The 17,053-nt window shown below is 46.4% G+C and overlaps 1 protein-coding gene across 1 annotated transcript in view; it reads left to right on the plus strand.

The window, feature by feature from the left end:
* The window catches only part of FARP2 (FERM, ARH/RhoGEF and pleckstrin domain protein 2), a 238,283-nt gene that overhangs the window by 153,597 nt on the left and 67,633 nt on the right, over positions 1-17,053 (plus strand). The window lies entirely within an intron of this gene.

Consider the following 17,053-nt stretch of genomic DNA (forward strand, 5'->3'; position numbering starts at 1 on the left):
CACATATAGCCCCTGGGGGCTATATGGATGTATTTAACCCCTGCCAGGTCTCAGAAAAACGGGAGAAGAAGCCCGCCGAAAAGGGGGCGGGGCCTATTCTCCTCAGCACACAGCGCCATTTTCCCTCACAGAAATGCTGGTGGGAAGGCTCCCAGGCTCTCCCCTGCACTGCACTACAGAAACAGGGTTAAAACAGAGAGGGGGGGGCACTTATTTGGCGATATGACTATATATATTAAAATGCTCTAAGGGAAAAACACTTATATAAAGGTTGTCCCTGTATAATTATAGCGTTTTTGGTGTGTGCTGGCAAACTCTCCCTCTGTCTCCCCAAAGGGCTAGTGGGGTCCTGTCCTCTATTCCCTGTGTGTGTGCTGTGTGTCGGTACGTGTGTGTCGACATGTATGAGGACGATGTTGGTGAGGAGGCGGAGCAATTGCCTGTAATGGTGATGTCACTCTCTAGGGAGTCGACACCGGAATGGATGGCTTATTCAAGGAATTACGTGATAATGTCAACAGAGACGGCCGGCAAACAAAATAGTACCTGTCCAGGCGTCTCAAACACCGTCAGGGGCTTTAAAACGCCCATTTACCTCAGTCGGTCGACACAGACACGGACACTGATTTCAGTGTCGACGGTGAAGAAACAAACGTATTTTCCTTTAGGGCCACACGTTACTTGTTAAGGGCAATGAAGGAGGTGTTACATATTTCTGATACTACAAGTACCACAAAAAAGGGTATTATGTGGGGTGTGAAAAAACTACCTGTAGTTTTTCCTGAATCAGATAAATTAAATGAAGTGTGTGATGATGCGTGGGTTTCCCCCGATAGAAAATTATTGGCGGTATACCCTTTCCCGCCAGAAGTTAGGGCGCGTTGGGAAACACCCCTTAGGGTGGATAAGGCGCTCACACGCTTATCAAAACAAGTGGAGGTACCGTCTCCAGATAGGGCCGTCCTCAAGGAGCCAACTGATAGGAGGCTGGAAAATATCCTAAGAAGTATATACACACATACTGGTGTTATACTGCGACCAGCGATCGCCTCAGCCTGGATGTGCAGAGCTGGGGTGGCTTGGTCGGATTCCCTGACTAAAAATATTGATACCCTTGACATGGACAGTATTTTATTGACTATAGAGCATTTAAAGGATGCATTTCTATATATACGAAAGAGGGATATTTGCACTCTGGCATCAAGAGTAAGTGCGATGTCCATATCTGCCAGAAGATGTTTATGGACACGACAGTGGTCAGGTGATGCAGATTCCAAACGGCACAAAGAAGTATTGCCGTATAAAGGGGAGGAGTTATTTGGGGTCGGTCCATCGGACCTGGTGGCCACGGCAACTGCTGGAAAATCCACCGTTTTTACCCTAAGTCACATCTCTGCAGAAAAAGACACCGTCTTTTCAGCCTCAGTCCTTTCGTCCCCATAAGAGTCATATCTGCCCAGGGATAGAGGAAAGGGAAGAAGACTGCAGCAGGCAGCCCATTCCCAGGAACAGAAGCCTCCACCGCTTCTGCCAAGTTTCTCAGCATGACGCTGGGGCCGTACAGGACCCCTGGATCCTACAAGTAGGATCCCAGGGGTACAGATTGGAAAGTCGAGACGTTTCCCCCTCGCAGGTTCCTGAAGTCTGCTTTACCAACGTCTCCCTCCGACAGGGAGGCAGTATTGGAAACAATTCACAAGCTGTATTTTCAGCAGGTGATAATCAAAGTACCCCTCCTACAACAAGGAAAGGGGTATTATTCCACACTATGTTGTGGTACTGAAGCCAGAAGGCTCGGTGAGACCTATTCTAAATCTGAAATATTTGAACACTTACAAAGGTTCAAATCAAGATGGAGTCACTCAGAGCAGTGATAGCGAACCAGGAAGAAGGGGACTATAGGGTGTCCCGGGACATCAGGGATACTTACCTCCATGTCCCAATTTGCCCTTCTCACCAAGGGTATCTCAGGTTCGTGGTACAGAACTGTCACTATCAGTTTCAGACGCTGCCGTTTGGATTGTCCACGGCACCCCGGGTCTTTACCAAGGTAATGGCCGAAATGATGATTCTTCTTCAAAGAAAATGGACGACCTCCTGATAAGAGCAAGGTCCAGAGAACAGTTGGAGGTCGGAGTAGCACTATCTCAAGTAGTTCTACGACAGCACGGGTGGATTCTAAATATTCCAAAACCGCAGTTGTTTCCGACGACACATCGGCTGTTCCTAGGGATGATTCTGGACACAGTCCAGAAAAGGGTGTTTCTCCCGGAGAAGAAAGCCAGGGAGTTATCCGAGCTAGTCAGGAACCTCCTAAAACCAGGAAAAGTGTCAGTGCATCATTGCACAAGGGTCCTGGGAAAAATGGTGGCTTCTTACGAAGCGATTCCATTCGGCAGTTTTCACGCAAGAACTTTTCAGTGGGATCTGCTGGAAAAATGGTCCGGATCGCATCTTCAGATGCATCAGCGGATAACCCTGTCTCCAAGGACAAGGGTGTTTCTTCTGCGGTGGCTGCAAAGTACTCATCTACTAATGGGCCGCAGATTCGGCATTCAGGAAGGGTCCTGGTGACCAGGGATGCCAGCCTGAGAGGCTGGGGAGCAGTCACACAGGGAAAAAAATTCCAGGGAGTGTGATCAAGTCTGGAGAATTCTCTCCACATAAATATACTGGAGCTAAGGGCAAGTTACAATGCTCTAAGCTTAGCAAGACCTCTGCTTCAAGGTCAGCCGGTATTGATCCAGTGGGACAACATCACGGCAGTCGCCCACGTAAACAGACAGGGCGGCACAAGAAGCAGAAGGGCAATAGCAGAAACTGCAAGGATTCTTCGCTGGGTGGAAAATCAGGTGATAGCACTGTCAGCAGTGTTCATTCCGACGCCCGGGAGAGTGGGGATTTCATCGGGAAGTCTTCCACATGATTGTGAACCATTGGGAAAGACCAAAGGTGGACATGATGGCGTCCCGCCTGAACAAAAAACTGGACAGGTATTGCGCCAGGTCAAGAGACCCTCAGGCAATAGCTGTGGACGCTCTGGTAACACCGTGGGTGTACCAGTCAGTGTATGTGTTCCCTCCTCTGCTTCTCATACCCAAGGTACTGAGAATTATAAGACGTAGAGGAGTCAGAACTATACTCGTGGCTCCGGATTGGCCAAGAAGGACTTGGTTCCTGGAACTTCAAGAGATGCTCACAGAGGACTCATGGCCTCTGCCGTTAAGAAGGGACTTGCTTCAGCAAGTACCATGTCTGTTCCAAGACTTACCGCGGCTGCGTTTGACGGCATGGCGGTTGAACGCCGGATCCTAAAGGAAAAAGGCATTCCGGAAGAGGTCATTCCTACCCTGGTCAAAGCCAGGAAGGAGGTGACCGCACAACATTATCACCACATGTGGCGAAAATATGTTGCGTGGTGTGAGGCCAGGAAGGCCCCACGAAGAAATTTCAACTCGGTCGATTCCTGCATTTCCTGCAAACAGGAGTGTCTATGGGCCTCAAATTGGGGTCCATTAAGGTTCAAATTTCGGCCCTGTCGATTTTCTTCCAGAAAGAATTGGCTTCAGTTCCTGAAGTCCAGAAGTTTGTCAAGGGAGTACTGCATATACAACCCCCTTTTGTGCCTCCAGTGGCACTGTGGGATCTCAACGTAGTTCTGGGATTTCTCAAATCACATTGGTTTAAACCGCTCAAATCTGTGGATTTGAAATATCTCACATGGAAAGTGACCATGCTGTTGGCCCTGGCCTCGGCCAGGCGAGTGTCAGAATTGGCGGCTTTGTCTCACAAAAGCCCATATCTGATTGTCCATTCGGACAGGGCAGAGCTGCGGACTCGTCCCCAGTTTCTCCCTAAGGTGGTGTCAGTGTTCACCTGAACCAGCTTATTGTGGTACCTGCGGCTACTAGGGACTTGGAGGACTCCAAGTTGCTAGATGTTGTCAGGGCCCTGAAAATATAGGTTTCCAGGACGGCTGGAGTCAGGAAAACTGACTTGCTGTTATCCTGTATGCACCCAATAAACTGGGTGCTCTTGCTTCTAAGCAGACGATTGCTAGTTGGATGTGTAGTACAATTCAGCTTGCACATGCTGTGGCAGGCCTGCCACAGCCAAAATATGTAAATGCCCATTCCACAAGGAAGGTGGGCTCATCTGGGGCGGCTGCCCGAGGGGTCTCGGCTTTACAACTTTGCCGAGCAGCTACTTGGTCAGGGGCACACCCTGACTGAGGAGGACCTGGAGTTCTCTCATTTGGTGCTGCAGAGTCATCCGCACTCTCCCGCCCGTTTGGGAGCTTTGGTATAATCCCCATGGTCCTGACGGAGTCCCCAGCATCCACTTAGGACGTCAGAGAAAATAAGAATTTACTTACCGATAATTCTATTTCTCGTAGTCCGTAGTGGATGCTGGGCGCCCATCCCAAGTGCGGATTGTCTGCAATACTTGTACATAGTTATTGTTACAAAAATCGGGTTATTATTGTTGTGAGCCATCTTTTCAGAGGCTCCGCTGTTATCATGCTGTTAACTGGGTTCAGATCACAGGTTGTACAGTGTGATTGGTGTGGCTGGTATGAGTCTTACCCGGGATTCAAAATCCTTCCTTATTGTGTACGCTCGTCCGGGCACAGTATCCTAACTGAGGCTTGGAGGAGGGTCATAGGGGGAGGAGCCAGTGCACACCACCTGATCCTAAAGCTTTTACTTTTGTGCCCTGTCTCCTGCGGGCCGCTAATCCCCATGGTCCTGACGGAGTCCCCAGCATCCACTACGGACTACGAGAAATAGAATTATCGGTAAGTAAATTCTTATTTTTTGTATTAATTAATTTTGATAACTGGAAAAACATATGGCATGTTAGTGTACAGTACTTTGTGTTGGAATTTCAATAATTAAATCCATCATGATTCAATATTGTAACAGCAAAATTTTGAAAAGCATCTAGGCGGGGGGGGGGGGGGGGGAGTACCTTTTATAGACACTGTATATGTGATAGTATAGTGTTTATGTTAACTGGGTCTCAGTGGGGCGAGCAGATTGTGAGGGTTTATTTTGGTAAAATTGGGAGTAGGCACAGTCCATGCACATTAGGTTTTTTTTATCATCATTTAGCTTTATTACATAGATTTTACAGTGGAATTTATTTTTACCATTGTAGTAAATCAAGATACAGTACACTTTATTTCAGCACATGGTAATAGTGACAACTGTTTAAAACAAACTATTCTTTGATGTAAACTATAACATACTGTAAAATGAATAGTCATGCCTCTTGTACTTAGCCCAGATCCTGCCATGTTGATACGCACTTATGCAGAGGATAGAAGAAGAGTCTGGTGGCTTTTATCTAATCAGACTAAATCCGTGTCCTATCATTTAGTTTTCTGTTTTCCTCTTACATTACAGTATTTAAGGCTGGCTACCCACTGGCAATTCAGGAGTTGTAATTACTTGTACTTGTAGGTCACTTCATTGACGTTGGGGCATTTAACTTGTTTAAAAAAAAAAAAGCTGAACAGAACAGTCCTCATATGCCAAACCCCATTGCTTCCGAAAGAGATTGACATAGAAAGGCCATAGCAAGGTAGTATGAGGTAATTGGATACAATGCTATGGGCATACCCATTTTCAGCAGTTCCATTAGCCTAACAAAAGCCTAGTACAGTGCATGAAATGTACACCAGTGGGCATGAGTCCTCGCAGCTATCATTACTAGTAGGGGAAGAATGGGACTTTAGGCCTGATTCAGAGATGACTCTAAAGCAGATATTTATTTATTTATTACCAGTTATTTATATGGGATGCGGTCAAGATCCCGCCGGACGGAATCCCGGCGATCAGAATACCGACACCGGGATCCCGACCGGCACAATACCGACATATTCTCCCTCTGTGGGTGTCCACGACACCCATAGAGGGAGAATAAACTAGTGTGCCTGCAGCGTGGCGAGCGCAGGGAGCCCGCAAGGGGCTGCTTTGCGCTCGCCGCCCTGTAGGGATTGTACCGGTTGGGATCCCGGTGTCGGTATTCCGACCGCTGGGATTCCGTCCGGCGGTATCGCGTACTGATCCCATTTATATAGCGCACGCATATTCCGCAGCGCTTTACAGAGAATACTTGGCCATTCACATTAGTCCCTGCCCCAGTGGAGCTTACAATCTATTTTCCCTACCACATGTACACGTACACACACTCAAGCTAGGGTTAATTTTGTTGGGATCCAGTTAACCTACCAGTATATTTTTGGATTGTGGGAGGAAACCGGAGCACCCGGAGGAACCCACGCTAGTATGGGGAGAATATACAAACTCCACACAGTTAGAGCCATGGTGGGAATTGAACCCTTGACCTCAGTGCTGTGAGGCAGTAATGCTAACCATTACACTGTCTGTACTGCAGTTGAGCTATTATCGGTGGTCTGCACATGTGTCAAGTTTTATTACCATCAGCGGTTGCAGAGGATTTTTACGTAAAGTGAATGATGGGGATATTTGTGGTAGGTAACGGGAGTGGCAGCTAAAATGCAGGCTCAGTTGTTTAGAGGCATGTTACTGACTGTGACTACACTCCTTAGACACAAAGGCTCCGGCGCCTCCATTTCGGCGGCCATTCTCAGTGACCATCTATGTACGCAATCACTTGGATTTCCGAAGCCACCAGAGGGTGTGACATTTGCATATTTTCGCATATATGCTGTATACAGTTCCGCAGCAGCTGTGACATCAGCGTTCATCTCACAGTCATGGTCCTTAATACACAGTCTAGAAGATCTTACTGGTAAATTCATGTGATTTCCATTAACTAATTTTCTCTGAATTTGTTAACATGGTGACGCAAGTTCCATCTGACATGAACCATTTCACACTCAATTGATTTTTTGCATCCTGTCGCAGTCTAGATGCTACAAAAGACAATCGATCATCAAGGGGAAAAAAATGTTGTACGAGTACATTGATCTCGCTGAAACTATTGCAGTGGGGACAATCATTACAGTGTTACAAGCAGACTCCTGTTTTTTTCTAGTCAGTGACTGATGTCCTCAGAACCCTGTAGATGAGGGACGTACTGAGGAAGTCTGGATGTTTTCTCTTACTAGGACTTACTATTCTTGGCTGCTGTTCATTCGCTGTTGTCTCATAGCACGTGTTATCTTTCCCTAAGCTCCACCCACTTTCTTCATGTTTCTTGGCCTCTCTCTGATACTTTCTGCTATGTATGTTTTTCAGGTGCTCACGTTCTTTTTTCCCTGTATAGATTGGTTTTGCCTGTCTGGTGCATGAGTGCATTATATTTGCTCTCTGCATGTTGGTTATCTGTATTTCATTCATGCTCTGAATATGTCTCACTGTTTATCATTTATTTTGCATGGAAATGCTTATTTTCTTTTTCAGATCCTAAAATGTGCCATGTAATGTGTAAACTCCATACATGATGCATCTCACAAATATTGCATTTACAGGACGCATCAAATAAAAAATAACTTGGTGTTGACATTCCCTTAAAATAACACTAAAGTGCATTTTTCTCTAATATCATTTTTTTCTGCAAAGAGTTAAAGGCCCTAACCGCCGCCAAGCTTCCCAACGGCCGACGGGCGACCCGGCGGGGAGGGAGGGGTGGTGACAGGGTGAGTGAAGTTTCTTCACTCCCCCCATCACCTGACTCCATAGCACTGCATGCTAATATGGACGAGACTGTCCATATTGGCCTGCATGCATAAGCGACCCAGCACCAAAGATGAACGAGCGCGGGGCCGCGCATCGTTCTTCGTTGGTGCATGCACACTGAAAGATATGAACGAGTTCTCGTTCATTAATGAACTAGAACGTTCATATCGTTCACTGTTATCTGCCAGTGTGCAGGGCCCACAAGAATTGTGGAAAATTAGGCCGGTGTTTAGAAATAAAACAGGGAATTGCAAAGATAACAGCAAGCTGTGGTTGTACATCTCCCCCCCTCATTCATTGCGAGGATGGCATACTGTACCCTGCTTTTCAGGTTAGTAGTGTGGCGCTGGGATGTGACACTGTCCTTGAGGAGCTAAGCTACCAGCTGCTTCTCCAGTCACAGTAGTGCCATGGGTTCAATACAACCATTGTCTGACAGTGTTTTAGGCACCTCCTAAAAGTATATTATACCGATACTGCTGCAGCCAGCACAGTTCCAAAAATGTATATAATGGACGCTGTTTCTGCACGTAACAAACAATTGATTCTTAAAAATAATGACACCTAAAAACTGAATAGAACAATAAATCCACTTTCTCTATCGTCCTAAGTGGATGCTGGGGTTCCTGAAAGGACCATGGGGAATAGCGGCTCCGCAGGAGACAGGGCACAAAAGAAAAGCTTTTACAGGTCAGGTGGTGTGTACTGGCTCCTCCCCCTATGACCCTCCTCCAGACTCCAGTTAGATTTTTGTGCCCGGCCGAGAAGGGTGCAATTCTAGGTGGCTCTCATAAAGAGCTGCTTAGAGAGTTTAGCTTAGGTTTTTTATTTTACAGTGATTCCTGCTGGCAACAGGATCACTGCAACGAGGGACAGAGGGGAGAAGAAGTGAACTCACCTGCGTGCAGGATGGATTGGCTTCTTGGCTACTGGACATGAAGCTCCAGAGGGACAATCACAGGTACAGCCTGGATGGTCACCGGAGCCACGCCGCCGGCCCCCTCACAGATGCTGAAGCAAGAAGAGGTCCAGAATCGGCGGCTGAAGACTCCTGCAGTCTTCTTAAGGTAGCGCACAGCACTGCAGCTGTGCGCCATTTTCCTCTCAGCACACTTCACACGGCAGTCACTGAGGGTGCAGGGCGCTGGGGGGGGGGCGCCCTGGGAGGCAAATGAAAACCTTTAAAAAGGCTAAAAATACCTCACATATAGCCCCAGAGGCTATATGGAGATATTTACCCCTGCCTAAATGTACTAAATAGCGGGAGACGAGCCCGCCGGAAAAGGGGCGGGGCCTATCTCCTCAGCACACGGCGCCATTTTCTGTCACAGCTCCGCTGGTCAGGAAGGCTCCCAGGTCTCTCCCCTGCACTGCACTACAGAAACAGGGTATAACAGAGAGGGGGGGCAAAATAAATGGCAATATATTAATATAAAAGCAGCTATAAGGGAGCACTTAATCATAAGGCTATCCCTGTCATATATAGCGCTTTTTGGTGTGTGCTGGCAGACTCTCCCTCTGTCTCCCCAAAGGGCTAGTGGGTCCTGTCTTCGTATAGAGCATTCCCTGTGTGTCTGCTGTGTGTCGGTACGTGTGTGTCGACATGTATGAGGACGTTATTGGTGTGGAGGCGGAGCAATTGCCAAATATGAGGATGTCACCTTCTAGGGGGTCGACACCAGAATGGATGCCTTTATTTGTGGAATTACGGGATAGCGTCAACTCGCTTAAGCAGTCGTTTGCCGACATGAGGCGGCCGGACACTTACTTAGGGCCTGTCCAGGCGCCTCAAACACCGTCAGGGGCTGTAAAACGCCCCTTGCCTCAGTCGGTCGACACAGACCCAGACACAGGCACTGATTCCGGTAGTGAAGGTGACGAATCAACCGTATTTTCCAGTAGGGCCACACGTTATATGATTTTGGCAATAAAGGAGATGTTACATTTAGCTGATACTACAGGTACCACTAAACAGGGTATTATGTGGGGTGTAAAAAAACTACCAGTAGTTTTTACCGAATCAGAAGAATTAAATGACGTGTGTGATGAAGCGTGGGGTGCCCCGATAAAAAACTGCTAATTTCAAAGAAGTTATTGGCTTTATACCCTTTCCCGCCAGAGGTTAGGGAGCGCTGGGAAACACCTCCTAGGGTGGACAAAGCGCTAACACGCTTATCAAAACAAGTGGCGTTACCCTCTCCTGAGACGGCCGCACTTAAAGATCCATCAGATAGGAGGATGGAAAATATCCAAAAAGGTATATACACACATGCAGGTGTTATACTACGACCAGCTATTGCGACTGCCTGGATGTGCAGTGCTGGGGTAGTTTGGTCAGAGTCCCTGATCGAAAATATTGATACCCTGGACAGGGACAATATTTTACTGTCGTTAGAACAAATAAAGGATGCATTTCTTTATATGCGTGATGCACAGAGAGATATCTGCACACTGGCATCACGGGTAAGTGCTATGTCCATTTCGGCCAGAAGAGCTTTATGGACACGACAGTGGACAGGCGATGCGTAGAGGAGTTATTTGGGGGTCGGTCTATCGGATTTGGTGGCCACGGCTACGGCCGGGAAATCCACCTTTCTACCTCAAGTCACTCCCCAACAGAAAAAGGCACCGACCTTTCAACCGCAGCCTTTTCGTTCCTTTAAAAATAAGAGAGCAAAGGGCTATTCATATCTGCCACGAGGCAGAGGACGAGGGAAGAGACAGCAACAGGCAGCTCCTTCCCAGGAACAGAAGCCCTCCCCGGCTTCTACAAAAGCCTCAGCATGACGCTGGGGCTTCGCAAGCGGACTCGGGGGCGGTAGGCGGTCGTCTCAAGAATTACAGCGCGCAGTGGGCTCACTCGCAGGTAAATCCCTGGATCCTGCAGATAATATCTCAGGGGTACAGGTTGAAATTAGAGACAGAGCCACCTCGCCGTTTCCTGAAGTCTGCTTTACCAACGTCCCCCTCAGAAAGGGAGACGGTTTTGGAAGCCATTCACAAGCTGTATTCTCAGCAGGTGATAGTCAAGGTACCTCTTCTACAACAAGGGAAGGGGTATTATTCCATTTTTTTTGTGGTACCGAAGCCGGATGGCTCGGTAAGGCCTATTCTAAATCTGAAGTCCTTGAACCTGTACATAAAGAAGTTCAAGTTCAAGATGGAGTCACTCAGAGCAGTGATAGCGAACCTGGAAGAAGGGGACTTTATGGTATCCTTGGACATCAAGGATGCGTATCTCCACGTTCCAATTACCCCTCACACCAGGGGTACCTCAGGTTCGTTGTACAAAACTGTCACTATCAGTTTCAGACGCTGCCGTTTGGTTTGTCCACGGCACCTCGGGTCTTTACAAAGGTAATGGCCGAGATAATATTTCTTCTTCGAAGAAAAGGCGTATTAATTATCCCATACTTGGACGATCTCCTAATAAGGGCAAGGTCCAGAGAACAGCTAGAGATGGGTTTAGCACTATCTCAAGAGGTGCTAAAGCAGCACGGATGGATTCTGAATATTCCAAAATCCCAATTAATGCCGACAACTCGTCTGCTGTTCCTGGGGATGATTCTGGACACAGTTCAGAAAAGGTTTTTCTTCCCGAAGAAAAAGCCAAGGAGTTATCTGACCTGGTCAGGAACCTCCTAAAACCAGGAAAGGTGTCTGTACATCAATGCACAAGAGTCCTGGGAAAAAATGGTAGCTTCTTACGAAGCAATCCCTTTCGGCAGATTCCATGCAAAGGGATCTGTTGGACAAATGGTCAGGGTCGCATCTTCAGATGCACCTGCGGATAACCCTGTCGCCGAGGACAAGGGTATCCCTTCTGTGGTGGTTGCAGGAGGCTCATCTATTGGAGGGCCGCAGATTCGGCATGCAGGATTGGATCCTGGTGACCACGGATGCCAGCCTGAGAGGCTGGGGAGCAGTCACACAGGGAAGAAATTTCCAGGGAGTGTGGTCGAGCCTGAAAAAGTCTCTTCACATAAGCATTCTGGAACTAAGAGCAATCTACAATGCTCTAAGCCAGGCGGAACCTCTGCTTCAAGGAAGACCGGTGTTGATCCAGTCGGACAACATCACGGCAGTCGCCCATGTAAACAGACAGGGCGGCACAAGAAGCAGGAGGGCAATGGCAGAAGCTGCCAGGATCCTTCGCTGGGCGGAGAATCACGTGATAGCACTGTCAGCTAGTATTCATCCCGGGCGTGGACAACTGGGAAGCAGACTTCCTCAGCAGACACGACCTTCACCCGGGAGAGTGGAGACTTCATCCAGAAGTTTTCCACATGCTATTAAACCGTTGGGTAAAACCAATGGTGGACATGATGGCGTCTCGCCTCAACAAAACACTGGACAGGTATTGCGCCAGGTCAAGAGATCCGCAGGCAATAGCTGTGGACGCGCTGGTAACACCTTGGGTGTACCAGTCGGTATATGTGTTTCCTCCTCTGCCTCTCATACCAAAGGTATTGAGGATTATACGGCAAAGTGGAGTAAGACTAGTGGCTCCGGATTGGCTAAGAAGGACTTGGTACCCGGAACTTCAAGAGATGGTCACGGACGATCCGTGGCCTCTACTTCTGAGAAGGGACCTGCTTCAGCAGGGTACTTGTCTTTTTCAAGACTTACCGCGGCTGCGTTTGACGGCATGGCGTTTGAATGCCAGATCCTAAAAGGAAAAGGCATTCCAGAAGAAGTCATTCCTACCTTGATAAAGGCAAGGAAGGAAGTCACCGCGAAGCATTATCGCCGTATTTGGCGAAAATATGTTGCGTGGTGCGAGCAGCGGAGTGCTCCGATGGAGGAATTTCAACTGGGTCGTTTTCCTACATTTCCTGCAATCAGGATTGTCTATGGGTCTCAAATTGGGATCTATTAAGGTTCAAATTTCGGCCCTATCAATATTCTTCCAAAAAGAATTGGCCTCAGTCCCTGAGGTCCAGATTTTTATCAAAGGAGTACTGCATATACAGCCTCCTGTGGTGCCTAAGGTGGCACCGTGGGATCTAAATGTAGTTTTAGATTTCCTCAAATCAAATTGGTTTGAACCACTAAAGAAGGTGGATTTGAAATATCTCACATGGAAAGTGACTATGTTACTGGCCCTGGCTTCGGCCGGGAGAGTATCTGAACTGGCGGCTTTGTTTTATAAAAGCCCTTATTTAATTTTCCATTCGACATAGGGCAGAGCTGCGGACGCGTCCGCATTTTCTCCCTAAGGTGGTATCAGCGTTTCACCTGAACCAGCCTATTGTAGTGCATGCGGCTACAGACGACTTGAAGGACTCCAAGTTGTTGGACGTTGTCAGAGCCTTAAAAATATACATTTAAAGGACAGCTGGAGTCAGAAAATCTGACTCGCTGTTTATACTGTATGCACCCAACAAGTTGGGTGCACCTGCTTCTAAGCAGTCGATTGCTCGTTGGATTTGTAACAAAAATTCAACTTGTACATTCTGTGGCAGGCCTGCCACAGCCTAAATCTGTTAAGGCCCATTCCGCAAGGAAGGTGGGCTCATCTTGGGCGGCTGCCCGAGGGGTCTCGGCATTACAACTCTGCCGAGCAGCTACGTGGTCAGGGGAGAACACGTTTGTAAATTTTTACAAATTTGATACCCTGGCAAAGGAGGACCTGGAGTTCTCTCATTCGGTGCTGCAGAGTCATCCGCACTCTCCCGCCCGTTTGGGAGCTTTGGTATAATCCCCATGGTCCTTTCAGGAACCCCAGCATCCACTTAGGACGATAGAGAAAATAAGAATTTACTTACCGATAATTCTATTTCTCGGAGTCCGTAGTGGATGCTGGGCGCCCATCCCAAGTGCGGATTATCTGCAATACTTGTACATAGTTATTGTTAACTAATTCGGATTATTGTTTAGGAAGCCATCTTTCAGAGGCTCCTCTGTTATCATACTGTTAACTGGGTTTAGATCACAAGTTGTACGGTGTGATTGGTGTGGCTGGTATGAGTCTTACCCGGGATTCTAAATCCTCCCTTATTGTGTACGCTCGTCCGGGCACAGTACCTAACTGGAGTCTGGAGGAGGGTCATAGGGGGAGGAGCCAGTACACACCACCTGACCTGTAAAAGCTTTACTTTTGTGCCCTGTCTCCTGCGGAGCCGCTATTCCCCATGGTCCTTTCAGGAACCCCAGCATCCACTACGGACTCCGAGAAATAGAATTATCGGTAAGTAAATTCTTATTTTAGGCAACCCCAAATGTTGGTGCCCTAGGATTGCCTAATGGTAGCCACCAATACTTTTAGGTTTGATTAAGGCATTGGGAATAAAACTGAGTTGGAAGTAAAGCTAAACATTAAAAAAATTAGCAAGAAACTTTGCACCTGGACAAATCATGCTGTAGTCCAATGGGTGCAAATACATTTATTGTATTTGCATGCAGGGTAAATACTGGCTGTTTTTGTATGTAGCCCACAAATGCTAGACCGCTTTATTTTTACACTGCAGGTTAGATTTGAGATAGGGCGCACCCCTTCCAACTCTACATCTCTGTGTGTTTTATATCTTCCCCACCTGCAGTGCAATTTTTTGCAAAGGTATTTTTTTTTTTGGTTGGTTTGTTTTTGCTTTACTTCCAACACAATTAGCTCCCAAATGTTCTTAATTTTCAATCATTCACTACTTGATACTTCCTGTTGGATCAGGAGAAATAGCCCAAAAGGATACTGTTGATTTAGAAGAAAGAAAAATAAAATAGCCCAGAATTCACTTTGGCCTTATAGCAGATAGACATATAAAGAACCATCCATACACCCCCACCACAAACACATGTTGTGTTTTCTCCTACATTAGGGTGAGGGTAGAAGTGTTCTAAGCAAATCAGGGGCCTTGATCACGTGTTACCCAACTTCTAGTTTGCCGTTCCTAACATTGTTGCTACAGCTGTTGCTGCTAGAGGTAAAGGCTTTCGGCAGCTGATATCATCAGTCTGCAAGCAAGCGGATACATTACAGCTGTTTGCTATACACAATATATTGTATTCATTATATCGGATTAGTTTTTATTTGGTACAAAGCTATGGTTTTAATCCTAGACATCGCCCTGTATACGAAGTATGATTGGCAGGGGGAAATTTCAGAACTATACGATGCTTTAGAGCAAGGTTTGTTAAGTTAATATAAACAGTGGTAACATACTTGAAAATCATTAACGGCTACGTAATAGATAACCTATCCAATTGCTGGAGAGGTACAAATACGTCCTATGAGAACACAATAGTGACCTCAAGCTTAGATCTTCTAAAGGTTCCGTTTGATCCGCACTTTCTCTATTTTATATTTATATGTGTCTTGAGATTTATATTCTGTTCATACAAGTATACATTCACAAAGAATAACTGATGGTGACAGCTATAGCTCTTCAGAAATCATTTGTAAGCATCATGAGACATGAGCTATATAATTCCCACCTGCGTATGTGCTACAGGTTAAAAAATATACATGCCAGGGTTTTTGGAATTCAAAGCTGCACACTAATAACCCCCCCTAACAAGTTCCCAACCACAGGCCCTATATACACATGTCAGCCCTGTACCATCGTGTGATGATAGCCCAGGATTGGGACTTGAGGAAGTTTGGTTGGTTCCTGGTATCTGTTTAGTATATTACAGAGATTCTCAAACGTGGTCCTCAAGGCACCTCAACGGTCCAGGTTTTAAGATTATCCATGCTTGGCCACAGGTGACTTAATTAGCACCTCGGTCAATTTGATTTCACCATCTGTGCTGATCCATGGATATATCAAAAGCCCAGGGCCGTCTTTACGTATGGGCTCAATGGGCTCTTGCCCAAGGGCCCCAAGAGAATAAGGGCCCTAGGCTGATAGCTGAGGGTCCCCTCTTTCCAGGGGTACCAGATTTTTGAAAATCGGCCCTGGGGAACCAGAGATATCCGACTTGAAAGCAGTGGTCCCCATCCAAGCCTGTTAATTGCTCTTCCCAAACAGATATTTCGGGTTCTTTCTGACTTAGAGTATTTCTAAGGTTATAAGCCATAAGCTGGGACTCTCCCCTTTCAGTGGACACTGACAGCTTGTTTCTACTATGCCCAGAACCTGAGATATCAGCCTTCAAGCAGCTGGTCCCTGCTCCAGCTCCATATTCCTAATATGCAGTTTTAGATTTTCGTTGGTGAATTGCTCTGTCTCCTGAACTCTGATCCCCAAGTCCCCAGAACCTTCTGAAAGGTGGGACTCTCTAGTTTTTTATCTTATTCAAAGCTAAGAAATATATTTTCAGCAATTGAGATATCTGCAGTCAAGCAAGCTGCCCTCTCACCGTAAAATTATAAATATTAAGCCCACTTCACTAGCCACCCCTCCCCTATGTATTAAACACCCCCTACCACCCTGGAAGTCATGTACCAGGGCTTCTTCATTCAGCCCAATGCCCCTTCTACAGTTTAGCCCCATCTGTGCAGTAAAGGAGTAATTAGCAGAAATTACTGCTTCAGGTCCTACATGCTAAGCAGAAGATAGAACACCCCCTACCGCCCGCGGGATATCAAAGCTGCCGCTGATAGCTCCTCCCACCCCTACCACTGGAGCATGGGTAGGGGGCCCAGTGAATTGCTGTGCCCAGGGGCCTACACCGCTGTTAAGATGGCTCTGCAAAAGCCTGGACCGTTGGGGTGCGTGGAGGACCGTGTTTGAGAACCTCTGATATATTAAATTAAGTAAATTGTGTTTATATGTCAACTGTAGGTTCAATTGTGATGTGAGGCATATTTTATGATTGACAGCCACCAGCACTGGTTTTGCCTATTACATTGACCATAAATAATTTTAATTGGTCCTAGACCACCAATCCAAGGCACCCCTGCAAGTGTCTTGAAGTACCCCAGGGTGCCACGGCACACAGTTTGAGAACCACTGCACTAGATCATTGAATCCATAGAGCTGGCAAAAAGGAAACCCCAATAAAATTAGTGTGGTCTTTGTTAATAATAACGATAATAATAATAATAAATTTCAAATTATTTTGCTTGAGAGCCCTATTTGTCCCTTCATACACAGAGGGATGTACACATATTTAGTACGAGGGACCCACTGACCATACTGTTATAGCATGGGTTTCAACGCTTATGTTCTTGCAAACAATGGGGTAATGTACAGTAAAATGCATTTAATGAATATATTAAAAAAAAAAAAAAAACACTTATTAGACATAAACTATAATAAATGATGTGTTTACTTCCTACATTTTCTTGTAGTAGTCAAAGATATTTACAGCAAAATGTTTTAAAAAAAAAATAATTTATGGACTTGAAAAACAAAAACAAAAAATACCTTATTTGAGCACATTGCAATGTAGACATGGCAATGTCACAGCTGATATGATCACATGGAGTGAAACAAAGCTGG

Source organism: Pseudophryne corroboree, chromosome 4 (assembly GCF_028390025.1).
Source record: "Pseudophryne corroboree isolate aPseCor3 chromosome 4, aPseCor3.hap2, whole genome shotgun sequence".
Classification (NCBI taxonomy): Eukaryota; Metazoa; Chordata; class Amphibia; order Anura; family Myobatrachidae; genus Pseudophryne; species Pseudophryne corroboree.